Below are 12888 nucleotides of genomic sequence, written 5' to 3'. Positions count from 1 at the left end.
GGTGGCCAGCTTTTATTCCCTTATTTGTCCCCACGCACTCCTGCTGATTGGTCCATTTTACAGAGTGCTGGTTGGTGCATTTACAATCCTTTAGCTAGGCATAGAGCGCTGATTGGTGCGATTTTAGAGAGTGCTGATTGGCACATTTACAATCCTTTAGGTAGACACAGAGCGCTGATTGGTGCATTTTTACAGAGTGCTGATTGGTGCGTTTACAATCCTTTAGCTAGACAGAAGAGTTCTCCAAGTCCCCACTCAACCCAGGAAGTCCAGCTGGCTTCACCTCTCACAGGCATGCACCACCTCACCTGGCTAATTTAAAAAAAAAGTTTTTATAGATGGGGGTCTCACTATGTTGCCCAGGCTGTTCTCGAACTCCTGGCTTCAAGTGATCCTCCCACTTTGGCCTCCCAAAGTGCTGTAATTATAGGCATGAGCCACCATGCCTGGCCTCAACCTTTCTTAACCCCATGCTTGACTCTCTGAACTACTCCCTCACCAGCGCCCTCAATTCCTTTTCATCCCTGTCTACCATACCAGCCCCACAAACCTCTAACCTTGGGTGGGTACAGCTAACCACTCTTCTCCCCTTCTTTATCTGGATGTTTCTACCCTACAAAACAATACAAATCAATGCCACTAGAAATACACGGTCTTCAGCCTCAGTGGAACGACTACAAGCAACACTACATTTACATCCATCCCTATCTCCATTCCATCTTCCTGCTCAAGGTCCACTCATCCCCCTGTGTCCCAAATGCCATCTTTTTCCATCTCTTTCAGCAGCCTGCTCCATTAATTATCCATTCTCTGATTTCAACCTGTGGTGTCTGTTCCTCAGCCTTAAACACGTTAGGGCCTCACTCATTAAGAAAAAAATTACAAAACTCTCCCTTAATCCTGAATCTTAATCAGGTGCCAATTCCTTTCCTTCTCAGCTTTAAGCTTCTCCAAATAGCAATAGTCTGATTTGCAGTCTCTGCTTCCTGAAATCCATTCATACCCCTACCTACTGTACTGGAAAATGGTTCCACTGAAATTGCTTTTAGCAAAGTGACCTCCAAACTGCCAAAGTCAATAGCTACTTTTCACTCTTAATGTTGCTGGACCTCTCTAAGCATTTGACACTGCTGATCATTCCTTCCTCGTTGAAAGTTCTTATTCATTGACTTCCATCACCTTGAATTAATTCAGTTTCCTAGTTATTCTGTATGTACTATGTACTTTTTTTTGAGACGGAGTCATGCTCTGTTGTCCAGGCTGGAGTGCAGTGGCACAATCTCGGCTCACTGCAACCTCCACCTCCCAGGTTCAAGCAATTCTCCTGCCTCAGCCTCCGAAGTAGCTGGGACTACAGTCATGAGCCACCATGCCCGGCAAATTTTTGTATTTTTAGTACAGACGGGGTTTCACCATGTTGGCCAGATTGGTCTCGAACTCCTGACCTCAAGTGATCCACCTGCGTAGGCCTCCCAAAGTGCTGATGGGATTGCAGGCACGAGCCACCGCGCCTGGCCTATTCCGTATGTACTTCTGACCATTCCTATTTGGTCTAATTTTGATCTCCTCTTCCTCTTTCCACCACCTAGATGTTAATGTCCCTCAGTGTTTTCTCAAGAACTGTGAAGGGTCTGAGATACTCATACAGCGAAGTACTTTGTATGTGTGAATACTAAAGAAACGTGAGGCATCTGGATCAGAAGAGTTTTTTGTTTTGTTTTGCTTTGTTTTTTGTTTTTGAGACAGAGTCTCGCACTGTCGCTCAGGCTGGAGTGCAGTGGCATGATCTTGGCTCACTGCAAGCTCTGCCTCCCAGGTTCACGCCATTCTCCTGCCTCAGCCTCCTGAGTAGCTCAGACTACAGGCGCCCGCCACCACGTTCGGCTAATTTTTTGTGTTTTTTAGTAGAGACAGGGTTTCACCATGTTAGCCAGGATGGTCTTGATCTCATGACCTTGTGATCCGCCCGCCTCGGCCTCCCAAAGTGCTGGGATTACAGGTGTAAGCCACCGTGCCCGCCCCCCCCCTTTTTTTTTTTGAGACAAGGTCTCATTCTGTCACCCAGGCTGGAGTGTGGTGGCACATCTCAGCTCACTGCAGCCTCTGCCTCCCAGGATCAAGTGTTTCTCCCACCTCAGCCTCCTGAGTAGCTGAGACTACAGGCGTGTGCCACCATGCCTGGCTAATTTTTTGAATTTTTAGTAGAGATAGCATCTCACCATATTGCCCAGGCTGGTCTTGAACTCCTGAGCTCAAGCAATCCACCCGCCTCAACCTCCCAAAGTGCTGGGATTACACGCATGAGCCACTGCACCCAGCCAAAAGTTCTTTATTAATACTCATGAACAGAGCAACAGCCAAAGTCACATTGTCATGTAGGTTCCCTACACCTAGACCCACAGGTGACGCGATGAGAACTGTTGGAAACTTTCTGGGTGAATTACAAGTTTCACCCCATAAAGGAATGAACAACAGTGGATTTTCTCCATTTATACATAGGAGAGAGACAGCTGTCTTGCTCCCTTCCAAAAAACCTTTCACTCCTTGAAGATGGGATTGAAATGATCCTGGTTCTTCCCTTAACCTTTTATAATGTAAACACATCTTTCCAAGGGCCAGATTTGTGTCTCCAGCTTTTACAGCCTGGTGATGTCTCCAAGGTCTGGGTTTCATCCCTTTTGAGGCGTAAATACCTAGGAAAATAGTGATTCAGTGGTCCTGGCCCCTAGGGACCTAGCCCTGGCTGTAAGCATTTGGATCTCTTGGGGAGAAAAGTTTTTTCTTTTTAGAGCAGGGCAATTAGCTAGACAAATGGCTACTACGGATATCATCCTCGTGGTATGTAAAAAGTGAAATGTGTCTAGGGGAAGCGAAAACAAACATTCTCTATATTGTGTATATTCCTGTAGCCCAGGTGGCTAGGGCTTTTTTTTTACTTTTTTTATTTTTGAGACAGAGTTTCGCTCTTGTTGCCCAGGCTAGAGTGCAATGGCGTGATCTCGGCTCACTGCAACCTCCGCCTCCCAGTTCAAGCGATTCTCCTGCCTCAGCCTCCCAAGTAGCTGAAATTACAGGCATGTGCCACCACGCCCAGCTAATTTTGTATTTTTAGTAGAGATGGGGTTTCTCCATGTTGGTCAGGCTGGTCTTGAACTCCTGACCTCAGGTGATCCACCAGCCTCAGCCTCCCAAAGTGCTGGGATTACAGGTGTGAGCCATCGTGCCTGCTAGCTAGGGCCTTTTATAGGGGCACCAAGAATCCAGGCAAGCTTTCTTTCCCACACCCAGGATTCTGTTTTCTTTCTTCTTCTCATCTCAATCTACATGCTCTCCCTGGACCATCCTACCCATTTTCGTTGTTTTAACTGCTACCTGAATGCTAAGGACTTTAAATATCCCACCACCTGCTAGACATCTATATCTGAATGTTCTACAGACACCTGAAATACCACATGTTAAAAATGGAACTTCTCACTCCTGCCCCCAAACTCTTCTATTCTCTACATTGCTTGATAGCGGCACCATCTGCGTCACACTGTGGCTGCCCTCAGAATTTGAAAAGCTTTTCTATATATGGAAGAATGTCCATGTTATGAGCCCCAGCTCTGCAGTGTAAGTCAGAGATATTTGCCAGTCTCCCTTGTGACCTTGCGAGGAAACCTGCTCTATGTGGATATGTGGAGTGTGGAGCTTCTCTTCCTTTTTTTTTTTTTTTTTTTTCCCTACTAGGGAATTTCCAGTGTTTTCAAGGTTGACTTCTCACAGCAGTGGGGGCATCTATATCATCCAGCCACTTCTGCAATGGTTTGAGGCATTGTTCCTGAAAGCTTAGCCTCTAACCTGATTCTCCAGCTCTCCCAACAATTGTGGGAGCTCCCCAATATCCTTTTTTTCTTTTTAAGAGACAGGATCTTACTCTGTCAACCAGGCTGGAGTACAATGGCATGATCATGGCTCACTGTAGCCTCAACTTTCTGGGCTGAAGTGATCCTCCTGCCTCAGCCTCCTGAGTAGCTGAGACTACAGGTGTATGCCACCGAACTCAGCTAATTTTTAAAATTATCATTATTATTATTATTATTAATTTGAGACAGAGTCTCTCTCTGTCACCCAGACTAGAGTGCAGTGGTGCAATCTTGGCTCATTGCAACCTCTGCCTCCCAGGTTCAAGAGATTCTCGTGCCTCACTCAGCCGCCTCCTGAGTAGCTGGGATTACAGGTATGCACCACCACACCCAGCTAATTTTTGTTTTTTTTTTTTTTTTGAGAGGGAGTCTCGCTCTGTCGCCCAGGCTGGAGTGCAGTGGCGCAATCTCGGCTCACTGCAAGCTCCGCCTCCCGGGTTCACGCCATTCTCCTGCCTCAGCCTCTCCGAGTAGCTGGGACTACAGGCGCCCGCCACCACGCCTGGCTAATTTTTTTTGTATTTTTAGTAGAGACGGGGTTTCACCGTGGTCTCGATCTCCTGACCTCGTGATCCGCCCGCCTCGGCCTCCCAAAGTGCTGGGATTACAAGCGTGAGCCACCGCGCCCGGCCTCATTTTTGTATTTTTAGTAGAGACAGGGTTTCGCTGTGTTGGCCAGGCTGGTCTCAAACTCCTGGCCTCAAGTTGTCCACATGCCTCAGCCTCCCAAAGTGCTGGGATTAAGGCATGAGCCACCACACCCAGCCTATTATTTTTGTTTTTTAGAGACAGGGTCTCACTAAGTTGCCCAGGACTGATCTCGAACTCTTGGGCTCAAATGATCCTCCAGCCTTGGTCTGCCAAAGTGCTGAGATTACAGGTGTGAGCCACCATGCCCAGCTCCTAATATCCTTCAATAATAATAATAATAATAATAATAATAATAATAATAATACCCTTTATGCTGAGTCAGCATTTGTTGCTATCAACTAACGTCTCTGACAAATACACACTCCATCACACAAAACAGGAACCTGGAGTTATCTTTAACGCTCTCTCACCACCAATATCCAATCAATCCTCAAGTCCTGTTAATTTTACCATCTAAGCAATTCTTGATTCTGACCTTTCCTTTTTATCACAATTACCACTTCCCTGCCTGGCTAAGACCCTGATATTTTTTCATTTGGATTATTATAACAGCCTTCTGATTAGTCTCCCTGCCTCCAGTTTCGTTCCTCTTCTAATCTTAGACTTCACACTGTTAATAGAAGGATTTACCTAAAACATAAGCCTGTTGTTCACTTGTTTGAAACCCATGACTTGCCACTTCCTAGTTTGAATTTTTTCTTTTACAAGATGGAACCACTTGACCGGGCACAGTGGCTCATGCCTGTAATCCCAGCACTTTGGGAGGCCGAGGTAGGCAGATCACTTGAGTCCAGGAGTTCGAGACGAGCCTGGGTGACATGGCAAGACCCCACCTCTACAAAAAAAAAAATTTAATTGGCTATGGTGGCACGCGCCCATAGTCCCAGCTACTCAGGAGGCTGAGGCAGGAGGATTGCTTGAGCCCAGGCGGTGGAAGTTGGAGTTAGCCAAGATCATGCTACTGCACTCCAGACTCGGCAACAGAGTGAGACCCCATCTCAAAAAAAAAAAAAATTCAAGATAAGATGGAACCACTTGTAATTACTTCCTATGCATATGCACACACACACACACACACACACACACACACACTTACTGTGTCTCTCCATATATATCTTCTATCTCTTAGTTCTACACCTTTATTTGTGTTTTGCCTAAAATGACCTTCCTTCCCCTCTTCACTTGGCCACTTTCTTTTTTTTCTTTTCTTTTTTTTTTTTTTTTTTTCCAGAGACAGGGTCTTGCTCTGTCACCCAGCCTGGAGTGCAGTGGTGTGATCATGGCTTATTGCAGCCTTGGCCTCCTGGGCTCAAGCGATCCTCCTACCTCAACTTCCCGAGTAGCTGGGACTACAGGCACATGCCACCATGCCAAGCTAATTTTGTTATTATCATTATTGTTATTATTTGTAGAAACAGGGTCTTGTTATGTTGCCGAGGCTGGTCTTGAACTCCTTGGCTCAAGCGATCCTCCCACCTCAGCCTCCCAAAGTGCTGGGATTACAGGCCTGAGCCACCACACCTTGGCCACTTGGCCACTTTCTAATAATTCTTTTTTTTTTTTTTTTTTGAGACGGAGTCTCGCTCTGTCGCCCAGGCTGGAGTGCAGTGGCGCAATCTCGGCTCACTGCAAGCTCCGCCTCCCGGGTTTCACGCCATTCTCCTGCCTCAGCCTCTCCAAGTAGCTGGGACTACAGGCGCCCGCCACCACGCCCGGCTAATTTTTTTTTTGTATTTTTAGTAGAGACAGGGTTTCACCGTGGTCTCGATCTCCTGACCTCGTGATCCGCCCGCCTCAGCCTCCCAAAGTGCTGGGATTACAAGCGTGAGCCACCGCGCCCGGCTCTAATAATTCTTTAAAACACCCCCAGGCTGTGATGGGTGCTGCTCCTCCTTACTTCCATAATACCTTGTATATACATCTATCATCGCATATACCACAAAGCACTATAATTGCCTATTTATGTGTTTGTCTCTCCCAACTATATAGTGAGCTCTCTGAGGGGGCAGATAAGATCTGAATTCATATATATATATATATATATATATAGAGAGAGAGAGAGAGACAATATTCATATATGTATAGATATAGGTATCTATATCTACTATATCTATCTATTTATGTATTATTTTATTTAATTTTTTTGAGACAGAGTCTCACTCTGTCACCCAGGCTGGAGTGCAGTGGCGCCATCTCGGCTCACTGCAATCTCTGCCCCCAGATTCACGTGATTCTCATGCCTCGGGTGTGAGCCACCGCGCCCGGCCTATATCTATTTATATCACCTCAATGCCTACTGACTAGCATTTATTATGCACACAAGAAATGTTTGCTAAGTGATTCATAAATTGATTAACAACTCAATTCAAACATCACTTCTGGCCAAGTACGGTGGCTCACACCTGTAATCCCAGCACTTTGGGAAACTGAGGTGGGAGGATCACTTAAGCCCAGTAGTTCAACACCAGCCTGGACAACACAGGGAGAACCCCTCTCTTCCAACTCCACAAAAAAAAATTCAAAAATTAGCTGTGCTTGGTGGCACACACTTGTAGCGTCAGCTTCGTCTACGCATTTGATGCATTCCTCTTTTTAAAAAATTGATGTGGCCAAGCGTGGTGGCTCACACCTATAATCCCAGCAATTTGGGGTCCGAAGGTGAGAGGATTGCTTGAGGCCAGGAGTTCGAGACCCACTTGGGCAACATAGTGACACCTCATCTCTACAAAAAATAAAAAATTAGCCGGGTATGGTGGTGTACACCTGTAGTCCCAGCTACTTGGGAGGCTGAGGTGGAAGGGTCTCTTGAGACCAGAAAGCTGAGGCTACAGTGAGCCCTGATCAGGTCACTGCCCTCCAGCTTGGGTGACAGAGCTAGACCTGTCTCAAAAAAAATTGATGTAAAATTCACATAAAACATAAGATTAACCATTTGAAAGTGTATAATTCAGTGGCATTTAGTATATTCACGAAGTTGTATAATAATCACCTCTATATAGTTTCATAACAGCTTTGTCACCCCATATGTAAACCCTATACCCATCAAGCAGTCATTCCCCATTCCTCCCTCCCCCAAGGCCCTAGAAACCACTAATCTGCATTCTGTCTACGGATTTATCTATTCTGGATATTTAACGCAAATGGAATCATACAATGTTTGACCTTTGTGTCTGTCTTTTTTCTACATAGCACATTTTTCAGGTTCATCTATGTTGTAGCATGTATCAGTATATGGTGAAATGCTATTCAGTTCTACAGGATATGCCATTCATCCATTGATGGACATTTGGGTTTTTTTCACCTTTTAGCCATTGTGAATAGTGCTGCTATGAACATCGGTGTACAAATTTTGATTTGAATACTTGTTTTCAATTCTTTGGGGTAGAAACATAAGAGTAGAATTGCTGGAATACATAATTTTTTTTTTTGAGACAGAGTCTCGCTCTGTTGCCCAGGCTGGAGTGCAGTGGCGTGATCTCGGCTCTCGGCTTACTGCAAGCTCCGCCTCCTGGGTTCACGCCATTCTCCTGCCTCAGCCTCCCGAGTAGATGGGACTACAGGCGGGTGCCACCGTGCCTGGCTACTTTTTAAAAAATATATATTTATAGTAGAGACGGGGTTTCACTGTGTTAGCCATGATGATCTTGATCTCCTGACGTCGTGATCCACCCACCTCGGCCTCCCAAAGTGCTGGGATTACAGGCATGAGCCACCGCGACTGGCCAATTTTTTTTTTGTTTTTAGTTGAGGTCTCACTTTGTCGCCCAGGCTGGAGTGCAGTGGTGCTATCATTGTAGCCTCAAACTCCTGGGCTCAGGCAACCCTCTCACCTCAGCTTCCCAAGTAACTGGGACTACAGGCATGCACCATCATGCCTGGCTGATTTTTTATTTATTTATTTTTCTTTCTTTATTTATTTTTTTGAGATGGAGTTGTCCAGGCTGGAATACAATGGCGTGGTCTCAGCTCACCACAACCTCTACCTCCTGGGTTCAAGGGATTCTTCTGACTCAGCCTCCCGAGTAGCTGGGATTACAGGCACGCACCACCATGCTTGGCTAATTTTTTTAAAATTATTATTATTATTATTATTATTGAGGCAGAGTCTCGCTCTGTCGCCCGGGCTGGAGTGCAGTGGTGTGATCTCGGCTCACCGCAACCTCTGCCTCCTGGCTTCAAGAAATTCTCCTGCCTCAGCCTCCCGAGTAGCTGGGATTACAGGCATGTGCCACCATGCCTGGCTAATATTGTATTTGTAGTAGAGACGGGGTTTCTCCGTGTTGGTCAGGCTGGTCTCGAACCCCTGACCTCAGCTGATCCACCTGCCTCGGCCTCCCAAAGTGCTGGGATTACAGGCATGAGCCACCTTGCCCAGCCAGATTCCTTTAGTTTTTACCTACTGTCTTTTTTCTATTCCAGGATCCCATCTGGGACACCACATAACATTTAGTTGTCATTTCTCCTCAGCTGTGACAGCTTTTCAGACTTTTCTTGTTGTTGATGACCTTGATAGTTCTGAGGAGCGCTGGCCAGGAATTTTGAAGAATATCCCTCAATTGAGATTTTTCTGATGTTTTTCTCATGATTAAACTGGAGTATGCATTTGGGATAGGAAGACCACAGAGGTAAGGTACCGTTTTCATCACATCATAGGATACATACTATCAACATGACTTTCCACTGTTGATGTTGATCTTCGTCATCTGGCTGAGGTAGTGTTTGAGAGGTTTCTCCACTGCTTTTACTCTTCTCACCCCTTTCCACACTGTACTCTTTGGAAGGAAGTCACTGTTTGCAGCCTATGCTTAAGGAATAGAGAGTAATGCTCTTCCTCCTTGAAGGCAAAATATCTACATAAATTACCTGGAATCCTTCTGCATTAAAGATTTGTCTATTCTCCCCCATTTATTTATCTGTTTAATCACTTATTTACATCCATATGGACTCATATATTATATATACATATATATATATTTTTTGAGATGGGGTCTCGCACTGTTGCCCAGGCTGGTGTGCAGTGGCATTGGTCACAGCTCACTGAAACCTCTGCCCCCCAGGATCAAGCAATCCTCCCATCTCAGCCTCCCAAGTAGTTGGGACCACAGATACAAGCTACCATGCCCAACTAATTTTTTGTATTTTTGGTAGAGATGGGGTTTCATCATGTTGCCCAGGCTGGTCTCAAACTCCTGAGCTCAAGCGATCCACCTGTCTCGGCCTCCCAGAATGCTGGGATTACAGGCATGAGCCACCGTGCCCAGCCGCATAGATATTTTAGACTTTGCCCACCTTCATTTTTATGCTCAATCATTTTTACTTTCTTTCTTTTCTTTTCTTTTCTTTTTTTTTTTTTTTTTTTTGAGACAGGGTCTCATTCTGTCACCCAGGCTGGAGTGCAGTGGCTCAATCACAGCTCACTGCAACCTTGAATTCCTGGGCTGAAGCCTCCCACCTCAGTCTCCCAAGTATTAATAGTTGGGACTGCAGGCATGAGCCAATGTGCCTGGCCTACTCTCTTTTTTATGCAATTAACAGCATTTTGACATCAGCCAACTAATTAAGCAACAATAGGGTGGTTCCACTTGATTACCATGGCACATGGCTCCTGACATTGGGGAACTCTTCCTGGGCCCTGCAGAATGTTTTCTTTTCTATCAGAGGCAATGACAGTTCTCTGTAATTATTCACTGAAATTGGTTTTCCCCTTGAGGGCCAGATAAAAGGGTCTGAGGAGTGCCTCCATATGCTTGTCTTATCAATGAAATGAGTTCCCAGACTGGATGGAGGAAATACCTTGAAGGATGTATCAGTCAGGGTTCAATCAGAGAAACACAGCCAGTAGAAGATATATATGAAGAGATTCATTGCAAGAAATGGGCTAACACTGTTGTGGGGGGTGAAATCTGTAGGGTGAAATCTGAGTCTGAAATCCGTAGGGTGGGCCATCAAGAAGGGTAGGCTGGAACTCTCAGGCACATGCTAAAGCTGCTGTTCACAGGGAGAATTTCTTCTCCATCTGGGAAACTTCAGCTCTGGTCTTAAGGCCTTTCAACAGATTGAATCAGACTCACCCAGATTATCAAGGATAATCTCCCTTACTTAAAGTCAAATGGCTGTGGACTTTAATCACGTCTACAAAATACCTGTACAGCAACACCTAGATTCATTTGATTGAATAACTGGAAACCGTAGCCTAGTGGAGTTGAAATGAAGGGGAGGAGGAGAAGAAAAAGAAAAGGAAAAAAAAATGTCCTTTTAATGGGTGAAATTATATGAAGTCTGGTGGTAGTGGAGGAGGAAGAGGAGAGAGGAGAAGGAAACAGAGGAAAAGAAGGAAGATGCCAGGAAGTCAGCAGAGGGCTTCCATAACCAGGATTATGATGACAAGTAAAAGATTGTGAAAAAAAAAAAAGTTGAACCAGCCACATTTCACCACATATACAAAGCATTCTCCATGAAGGATTTATACAAATCCACTAGACAGACGTTTTATCACATACTCCAGAAAAGAAGAGGGAGGATTCTGCAAGTGGAAACAGTTGCCCTTGATAGCAACAGCAGAGACTCTGAGGAAGGGGATGGCTCACAGCCAGTGTTCAAGAGATCACTGGATAGAGCTTCCTCATGGCCAATCAAAAGTGATAGTGCCATATTCATTGATCTAGAAATTCTACTTCAAGGAATGTATTCTATATTTATTCATTCTACATATAGTCTATGAATTTATTCTATATATTCTATAAGTAAATATATATACATATATATATATTTTTTGAGACAGTCTCACTCTGTCACCCCAGCTGGAGTGTAGTGGCGGGATCTTGGCTCACTGCAACTACCGCTTCCCAGATTCAAGCGATTCTCCTGCCTCAACCTCCTGAGTAGCTGGGATTACAGGTGCAGACCACCACACCTGGCCAATTTTTGTATTTTTAGTAGAAACAGGGTTTTGCCATGTTGGCCAGGCTGGTCTCAAACTTCTGACCTCAGGTGATCCACCTGCCTCGGCCTCCAAAAGTGCTGGGATTACAGGTGTGTCACAGCACCTGGCCTGGTTTTTTGTTTGTTTTTCTTTTTCTTTTTTTTTTCTTTTTTGAGACGGAGTCTCACTCTGTTGCTAGGCTGGACTGCAGTGGTGCGATCTTGGCTCACTGCAGCCTCTGCCTCCTGGGTTCAAGCGATTCTCCTGCCTCAGCCTCCCAGGTAGCTGGAACTACAGGCATGCGCCACCATGTCTGGCTAATTTTTGTACTTCTTGTAGAGACAGGGTTTTGCCATGTTGGCCAGGCTGGTCTCGAACTCCGGGCCTCAGGAGATCTGCCTCAGCCTCCCAAAGTGCTGGGATTACAGGCATAAGCCACCACACCAGGCTTATAAGTATATATTTTAAATGATACATATACAAACATATTCACTGAAACAGTCTGCAACAGCAAAAAATTAAAAGTAATGTAAAAGTCCACCAGTATGACATTGATTCAATAAGCAGTGGTACAACTAGCAGTATCATACTGAGAGGTGAAGCCAGCTGGACTTCCTGGGTCAAGTGTGGACTTGGAGAACTTTTCTGTCTAGCTAAAGGACTGTAAACGCACCAATCAGCACTCTGTGTCTAGCTAAAGGACTGTAAATGCACCAATCAGCACTCTGTAAAATGCACCATTCAGCAATCTGTGTCTAGCTAAAGGACTGTAAATGCACCAATCAGCACTCTGTAAAATGCACCATTCAGCACTCTGTGTCTAGCTAAAGGATTGTAAATGCACCAATCAGCACCCTGTAAAAACGCACCAATCAGCACTGTGTGTCTAGCTAAAGGACTGTAAATGCACCAATCAGCACTCTGTAAAATGGACCAATCAGCAGGATGTGGGCAGGGACAAATAAAGGGATAAAAGCTGGCCACCCCAGCCAGCAGCAGCAACCAGCTCAGGTCCCCTTCCACACTGTGGAAGCTTTGTTCTTTCACTCTTCACAATAAATCTTGCTGCTGCTCACTCTTTGGGTCCATGCTACCTTTAAGAGCTGTAACACTGCAAAGGTCCATGGCTTCATTCTTGAAGTCAGCGAGACCAAGAACCCACCAGAAGGAACCAACTCCAGACACATTCTGGCTACCCAGATGGGACTATTGTCAAGTGGTGAGTACCATTGGACCCCTTTGGCTTGCTATTCTGTCCTATTTTTCCTTAGAATTCAGGGGCTAAATACCAGGCACCTGTTGGCCAGTTAAATGCAACTAGTGCAGCTGCCGGACTAAAGACACGGGTGTCCAGGCTTTCTGGGAAAGGGCTCTCTAACAATCCCTGACTCTTCAGAGTTGTGAGAGTTG

Source organism: Symphalangus syndactylus, chromosome X, assembly GCF_028878055.3.
Source record: "Symphalangus syndactylus isolate Jambi chromosome X, NHGRI_mSymSyn1-v2.1_pri, whole genome shotgun sequence".
NCBI lineage: Eukaryota > Metazoa > Chordata > Mammalia > Primates > Hylobatidae > Symphalangus > Symphalangus syndactylus.
The sequence above is the reverse complement of the archived record's forward strand: the minus strand, read 5'-3'. Positions refer to the sequence as shown.